Below are 8,566 nucleotides of genomic sequence, written 5' to 3' on the forward strand. Positions count from 1 at the left end.
CATGCACCAGACTGACAACAGGAAGTATCCATAAAGTCCTCTGTGCAGGCACAGCCAGAGGATAGTACAACACCTGCAGCTTCAAGAACATAAAATTTTGCACAATTCAATTCTTCATTTATATTTTCTACCTAAAAAGGCCAATTTATTACCTGTGGCCTTGAGGACATGATTATGAATGTGAGGGACAAAGCTACTGCTTAGACAACAGGACTAAAAGGAGTGAAAGCAAAGTAGCTAAACCTCACTCAGTTCAACAGCTCCTTTCCAAGTAAGCGTGTGCAAATATGTGCATGTAATTATGTTCATTCCATAGGGACAGTCAAAATCCTTAGATCGTGTGCTATTATAAGCCACACACTTAAGTGTGGTTCACTGTTCCATGTAGTGACACGTAGGCCACTTAAACAGAGAAAGAGTGAGCCTCTTCTACAGCCTTAGCTGAGAGTGAGCTGGCTTATAGCTGAAACTGTAGAGGCTGATGCGCTATGCTCCAGAGGTCCCACATTCAAGTCTGCCTGGGGGTGGTTGTACTATGATGGGTCTGATAATGATTTCTTGGCCTTGCACCATCTTCACCTGTTTTGGGGGAGAAGCATGTGATTCTCCCACTTTCAAATAGGGTCCTGGACTGCACTCTCTTGAGATCAAATGTGATTACCACAGCCGGTCTCACTAGGCTCAGTACCTGAAGCTGTCTCTGGGAACAATTGCAAAGATATTCAATAACCAAAGGGATTTATGTATTTATGTAAAATATTATGCATTTAGAACTACAGTGTAACCAAGAAAACAGATCTTCATACAATAAACCAGTCTATATGCTTGCCAGCAGTTCCCTAAGGCTTATCATTCCTTTCCCTGACAATGGCCCAGCTCCTTCGCACTCCTTCCATGAAGTCTATCTCTGGGTTTGTTTACACTAACAGCGCTGCAGCCAAGCCAGTATAGCACTTAGTATAGCAGTATAGCCAGTATAGCATTTAGTGATGATGCTTCCTACACTGAGCTTCTCCCCTCAGTGTAGGTACTCCACCTCCCTGAGAGGCAGTAACTATGGTGATGGGAGAAGGCCTGCCATTCACCTCCCCATCCTCCAGTTAACATGGCATTGCCTACACAGGCCCGGGGGGTTAGATAAATATAATTCCATTGCTCAGGGGCCAGTTGTACCAACAGGAGTTGGTAGTGTAAACCCAGCCAGAGAGTCAGCCTGTCCACTACTAGACAGTCCATAACAATTCATGCCCACCTCCTCTCCTGATAAGGTCTTTTGAACTGTTTACTGTCTTTTTGATGTCTGGGTTCCCAGCCAGGCAAAACAAGGCTTTTCTCTTCATTGGAGACAGGATCTTCCCTGTTGTCTTTCAAGAGTGTGCTGAGATGTTCTGGTCTAGGAAGTCTCTCTGTTTTTTTCCCCATGAACCCCCTATTAAGTTAAATCAGTACATTCACACAAGAAAGTCTTATAAACAGTGGGGTTTTTTGTGCCAGTATGGCTTATCTGCTCCTTTATTCAGAGCAACATTGACCGTCGCAAAAAAAGCACTGAGATTAAGTCTAAATTGAGATCTATTTTCCATGCTAGTTTGAATATGGATACAATCTTGTGAAAAGTACCACACTACCAAGGGTTCCGCCCACATTGGCAGAAATCTCAAAAGAACAAATAATTTCTGAAGATTCTCATCATATAGTGTCAGGAAACAGCATGCAGAGTTTGCAACAGTCCAAGCAATAGCCTGTGTCTGAATCAGAATCATTGCCTGCATCCAGTGTATTTTTTGTGACAGCTGTGGGAGCCCTGGACATGGGGGGGCAGTGGGGAACACGCAGCCTTGTGGCTGGGAGCGAACTGTACCACAGAGATATGAGTACCAGCACATCTTTTTTTTTACTGCTTATAACCCCCTGCTCAATATCTTCACCTCACTCACCACACCACAATTCACAAAATTATTACATTTGCCACAAGTGGGCTACGTCTACACCAGCCAAAAACTTCGAAATGGCCATGCAAATGGCCATTTCAAAGTTTACTAATGAAGTGCTGAAATGCATATTCAGTGCCTCATTAGCATGCGGGTGGCCGCGGCACTTCGAAATTGACGCAGCTCGCTGCCACGTGGCTCATCCAGACTGGGCTCCTTTTCAAAAGGACTCCGGCTATTTCGAAGTCCCCTTATTCCTATCTGCTCGTAGGAATAAGAGGACTTTGAAGTAGCCGAGGTCCTTTCGAAAAGGAGCCCAGTCTGGACGAGCCACGCGGCGGTGAGCCACGTCAATTTCGAAGTGCCGCAGCTGCCCGCACGCTAATGAGGCACTGAATATGTATTTCAGCACTTCATTAGTAAACTTTGAAATGGCCATTTGCATGGCCATTTCGAAGTTTTTGGCTAGTGTAGACACAGCCGTGGAGTAATAGCCAAATGTTGCGACCTGGGTTGGCATTCTCTTGCAAAAAACAAAATGTGTAAACAAGAGGTAATTTGGGGGTGGAAATAGATACGTGGGGCTCAGAGCACCTGGCTTATGGTGGGGAAACTACAATCTGTGGTCCAGATCCGGCCCACTGCTTGCCTGGCTCCAGTCCCCAAGGCTCGGGGCTCCAATCCTCAGCACCTGGCTTGCTGCAGGATGTGGGGTGAGGAGCTCCTCGCCTCATTGGCTGGAGCCAGGCAAGCCAGGGGCTAGATCTGGCCCACAGGCTCTGCCTGGCAGGGGGAGGATGTGACTCCATGTGCCGTCGGATCCCCATCCACAGGCCTCTCCTGTACTCCCCTCCTGTTCAGATCTCCACCCCGGCCAGCTCCTGTACCCAATTCCCATCAATACGTCCACCCCAGCCTGCTCCTGCACCCTCCCTCCCACCCAGGTCCCACACCTCAACCTGCTTCCTGGCAGGTCCCTCCCACATTGAACCTCTCATGTTTGGCCCCACTCCAAAGCATAGAGGAGCCGGGACACTTTTCCCTGGAGTGTCCAGGTGTGGAGTTATGCTGGTATAATTATGCTGGTCAGCTTCCCCATGTAGACAAGTCCTTCACACAACTCTCATTTCAGAGCCTACCATTTAAACAATTAGAAAGGTTGATTAGTCAATCCCAGCATAAGGATCATCATGCTTATAAGCGCACGGTTGCCAAAAGGACTTTTAATTCCCAGCACAAGAAACTATAAGGGTAGAAAAGGTGATCCCTTCGAAATAACATTTGGCTTTCTACAAAGACATAGTCATTATTGTACTGCAGTAGTACTTCCCCTCCCCACACCAGTTCCTCTCTATGTACAGTCTACTAGCCCTGTTCCCCTAGGATCTAGTGCTGGTGTGAAAGGGGCAGAGCAGGGTGTGTGTGTCTTTTTCTGTTTTGTTTTTCGGTTGAGAGCCATGCCAATACAGGGGATTTTTGTTTGTTCATTTTTGCTTTTTACTTCTGTGACCCCCCCCCCATGATTTTTCTGGCAAGTTTTCCCACCCCTGCAGGCCCATATGCAGGAATTTCTTGGGGGGGGAGGTGTCCCTCCTTTTGTAAATGTGGACTGCATTTTTTTTCAGTATGAAGGAGATCAACACAGTCATGCAATGAGTGTGCATAAGAGAGGTTAATGAAAAATTTGAGTGGAAACAGTGACTGGTAAAATGACTTTGTTATAACATACTAAAAAATTATACAGTAATAAAGGTTTTATAGAAATTACTTTCTTGATCTTACTGTAAAACTTTAAGTGAAAAACAATATTCCAAAATCTACCAGCCTTCTGAGGATGAGATCTGGGCCAGAACCACCTACTCCCTGTGCACATGTGTTTTCTACTCACAGCAGCACCCCCCGTGCAGTAGCCCTCTCCATGCACAGTAAGTGCTGTTCACGGGTCTTACACTTATACCCTTGTCCCTCTCCCTTTCCTGTTGCTAATGGCCAAGGGCCCGCTGGGAAATGTAGTGCCTTCCCTGCTCCTGGGCCAACTCCCTAGGCAGGGAACTGGCCAAGGAATTACAGCTCCGAGGGTGTCTGGTTCCCCCATCACGCCCTGCAGGCTTCCCCTGCACAAGTCAGCAGGGAGAGAATCTGGACATGGGCGGGGGTACATTTGTACCCTTCATGTACCCCCTGTGTACAGACCTGCCCTGGCTGAGATAATGTAGTCCATTCAACCACCTCATGCTGCAAGAGATTGTTTATAATATATAGAGGAGAATAATGGTTATAATGGAACTTTCTACTCTGCACTAGTCACATACTGATAAAAGGGCCAGGGTGTCACTGTGAACACCTCCTTAAGGCACGAAACATTCTTATAAAAAAGGAAGGATCTAATTACAGAAGTACATAACAGAACCAATAAGTCCTCTCCCTTCCCTCATGCAGACACACCTTATCCTTGGAGTGTCCAGGTGTGGAGTTACACTGGTATAATTATTTTGGTCAGGTTCCCCATGTAGACAAGTCCTTCATGCAACTCTCATTTTAGAGCCTACCATGTAAACAATTTAGAAAGGTTGATTAGTCAATCTCAGCATAAGGATCATAGTGCTTATGAGCGCACGGTTGCCAAAAGGACTTTTAATTCCCAGCACAAGAAATTATAAGGGTAGAAAAAGTGATCCCTTCCAAATAACATTTGGATTTCTACATAGACATAGTCATTATTGTACTGCAGCAGTACTTCCCCTCCCCTCACTGGTTTCTCTCTCTGTATATATACAGAAAGAGAGACAGAGAGAGAGGTGACCAGAACCATAAAATAATCAGAAACAACAAGAAGTCTGGTGGCACCTTATAGACTAACAAATAGTTTGGAGCACAAGCTTTTGTGTGCAAAGTCTTTGCCCACGAAAGCTTATGCTCTAAAATATCTGTTAGTCTACAAGGTGCCACCGGACTTCTTGTTGTTTCTGAAGAGACAGACTAATGCAGCTACCTCTCTGAAAATAATCAAAGTATAACTGCCTTGCATAAGCAGCGGAAATCTAGTCAGTCTTTCCCAGAGCTTTCGAACAAAGATGTGAGCTGCGCAGCAGTTTTAGCTTTTGGTAACATGGGTACTCTGACATATAGAATCTGATGCACATCTCAAAGCTTGGGGGTTGGGGGGGGGATTTGCACAGGAAAGTCAGAGGCAGGAGAGTAGTGGTCAACTGGCATGGTATGTGCACCACTGTGGATGGAGCAATGATAATGATATGTGTCTGAAAGCCAAGGTGGAAAGTAGTGGCAGAACAGCGTAGGGACAGCATGGATGGAAGGGGTTGGTATATGTGCAAGGATGTGAGAGCAGTGGTGGAACTGGTTAGCTTGTGTGCAGGAAAGACAAGGGTGTTGGAATGAAATACTTAACAAAGGGCAAGGGGAAGAGTGGGGAGGGAAAAGGTTATGTGAGAGAAGGGCTGGAAAGAATGTGGGATGAAGAACAGGAGAGACACGTACTCATAAGGGCTACGTCTACACGAGTGAGTTTTTTCAAGAAATCAGGGGCTCTTTCAAAAAACCCCACAGAGCGTCTACACACACACAATCAGAAGTACGCAGCACTTTTTCTGGCAGCCCTCTACCTCTCCCAGATGAGTAACAGCGCATTTTTCCAAAAGTTTCTTTTAGAAAAAAGCATGTGTAGACACCCCAAGGACCCTTTTCGGAGAGAGGAGTCCTCATGGCACCAAATTTTTTCATCCCTGGACCGTTCTTTCAAAAGAGCAGGGGCTGTGTGAATGCTCTCTATGGAAAGAGTGGAACAATTTTTTGTGTGTGTGGACGCGCTCTTTCAAAAGATTTTTTGGAAGAGATCTTTTCGAAGAACTTCTTTCAAAGGATTGCTGTAGTGTAGAGGTAGCCACGGAGTTCACGGGTGAGCCTAAGTACCTAGGATCACACCGGTAGAGGGGCTGGAGACCAAAGCTAGAGACTATGGCCTGTTGCTAAAACTCGGGCAGTGTAGCCGCTGTTTGTTGGCTCTTTTGCCTGCATGTACTTCCACCCCGACAAATGACGTTTGTGTTGTCAATAGGAGAGTGCTCCTGCCAACAATGTGCTGTTCGCGCTGGCACTTCATCATCGTCATCAATAACCGTGGGCTCAGCGCCCACTGGTGTCTGATGCCTCTCTCACTATTTCCTTCCATCTTTCCCTGTCCAGTGCAGAGCACCAGCACTTGCCTTGGTGAAACTTTTGTCTGGAGGGGAGGGGGAGAATTCATTACCTCTGAATGACATTCAACTGCCGGAGCAGACATAGCCTAGGAACACTTATGTGCAAGGAGTGCAGGAGTGGAAGAATTATATTGGAATGGGTCAGGCTGAAAGATGAAAAGTTGAATGAAAAGAGCAAGTCACACAATCTCTCCAGGGGTTTCTGAAATCCTGGAGAAAGGCAGTGTATAAATTAAAGTAGCTCCAGAGAGTTTACAGCTTGCAAGTGCACAGCAGCTCACCTGAGGTCTTACTGACCTTGGCAACATTGTTGAGGTTGTATTTTCACACGGATAAACTGTTCTTGAACAGTTTCTCCAGTGTATTCAGCACAAACACTGGGCAGGCATGTCTCCCCATTCCAGCTCTTTCCTCTCCTCTGATAAACGTTATGTTTGTGTTTGTGGCATCACTGAAAGCAAAAACCAGACTTCCTCTTAATTGCTGCATTCCCCACGATGCCGGCTGGTGTCTTTAGGGACAGATTCCTTTGCTGAACATTTTATTTTGTGGAATTCTTCCCTCTTTGAGGCTCCTTGAGCAACTGGCAGTGTTTATTGATCTTTCCCCGCAGCTGTTCTGTTTTTTCACAGGAGGATTGAGATTGATTATCCTCAGCCCAACATGTGAAGCTTTTGTCTTGCTTCCCTAAGAGTTTTCACTGGCACCAGTGTCAGAAGGTGGGAAGACAACAGCTTTTGAGCCATCAGTATTTTCGGATACATGTGAAGCAACTCTGTCTCTACCACAAAAAATGACTTTTTTAAAAAATTAATTCTAAAATCCTTCAGACATTCTGGGTCAGTGGTTTTCAATTTTTTTAAATCTGAAGATGAAAAACTTTCAAATGGAGGTGTAGACCCTTTTGGAATCTTAGACATTGTCTGCAAACCCATTGTTTGAAAACCACTGTTCTATAGTAACGATAACCTTTTGAAGACCCCTTAGTCATAGTCTGCAGATCCAGGGGTATGTGAACCACAAGCTGAAAAACCATTGCCATACAAAAAAAAAAACAAAACTGATGACATTTATTGGAGGTGGGAAATCAGAGAGCTGTGCAGACAACACAAGGAAGGCTTGGAGAAGCGAACAGGTGGGTCAGTCTGGGAAGACCTAAGGGGAGCCTCTGGGACAGCATTGGAGTATCTTCTAAAGCAGATGGGCAGCTACCAGCAGAAAGTTCACTAAACTCCCTGAGTTCTCCCTTTTCACTCAATTCTACGAATCAGATCTTCCACTTGACTGATTTACCAGACTGCATGTGAAGGGATATAACCACAACAGGTAGGTACACATGCCCATACACATAGAGAGCTATTACATACACATTTACAAATTACTTTAACACAAAATCCCAGATCCAATCACTCCTATACTTTGGGGCTGATGCAAGTCCATAACTGGATTCTCTAGCTAATTTTGCAAGTGACATTCATTTCAGAGAGCTGAGCACCAGACCTGAACCAGATTCACCATTTGCAGCTAGAGCCTGTCTCAAATATTATAGCACCTTTATTCCCTAAAGGGCTTTACAAACTATAAAAATGCAGCCACCTCTGGAATGGGATGGGAGCAGGCAACTGGCATGCAGTTAGCAGCACACCAGCTAGGGCTATAATAGGGATTTAACATTAACGATTGTAATATATCAAAGGGAACAAAAGGAAAATTAATTATCCAAAATTATTCGTCTTACCTCCTTGTAGACTCAAAAGAAAGTGAAGCAGAAACCTTTAAAGAACAGCTCTTTTCCAGAAACAAGGTGAAGATCCCAGCATGTCCATTAAGCAGCAAGAAGCTCCCTCTCTGTTACTAAAGGCCTTTTAGTGACCCTCCAACCCCCACAAAAAGGCTGTTCTTTTTATCCTGTTGTTAATACACGTTACTCTTCCTAAGCCTGGCTGAAGTGTTGTCTAACTCCAAATGAGTGACTAAAAGGCTTCTCAAAGTGAGCCTGAAAGCTCAGTGCACTAGAATGTTTTCTGTAAGAACTGCCACACCAATCAGCAGCTTCTGTTCCTCCCCCTGCTCTGTGGTAGGAGGTACAGAAAGGAAAGCATGCCAGTTTAAGCACAAGAATATGCTTCATAATTTTCCCTTCAGTCTTTCTGGAGACATCTGTCCTTGCGAAAAATGTCTAAATTCTGTCGTTTGTTGACATAGAAACCACACCTAACTTTGTGCTGCTTCAGAAGCCCTCTTCAGAAAACAGATTTATCCAGCCTGCACCACTTTGGTTTTATGTAGGTCTGCTTTTTCAGCAGGAAAGAAAAATAGACTGTGTATTTATACACCAGCGACTTCACACCTGGCCCAAATATGTCTCATTAGGACAGTTTTTGCCAGTTACGATCTAAAGATCTTTCACATTCCTTA

The 8,566-nt window shown here is 45.0% G+C and overlaps 1 protein-coding gene across 6 annotated transcripts in view; it reads right to left on the bottom strand.

The window, feature by feature from the left end:
• SPATA13 (spermatogenesis associated 13) overlaps positions 1 to 8,096 on the bottom strand; it is a 161,970-nt gene extending 153,874 nt beyond the window's left edge. For all 6 annotated transcript variants that reach the window (XR_012644126.1, XR_012644125.1, XR_012644124.1 and 3 more), the window contains exon 1: positions 7,887 to 8,096. The gene's annotated coding sequence lies outside the window, so the exon portion shown is untranslated. The remainder of the gene's footprint in view (positions 1 to 7,886) is intronic.
• Positions 8,097 to 8,566: the final 470 nt, after the last annotated feature.

Source organism: Carettochelys insculpta, chromosome 1 (assembly GCF_033958435.1).
Source record: "Carettochelys insculpta isolate YL-2023 chromosome 1, ASM3395843v1, whole genome shotgun sequence".
NCBI lineage: Eukaryota > Metazoa > Chordata > Testudines > Carettochelyidae > Carettochelys > Carettochelys insculpta.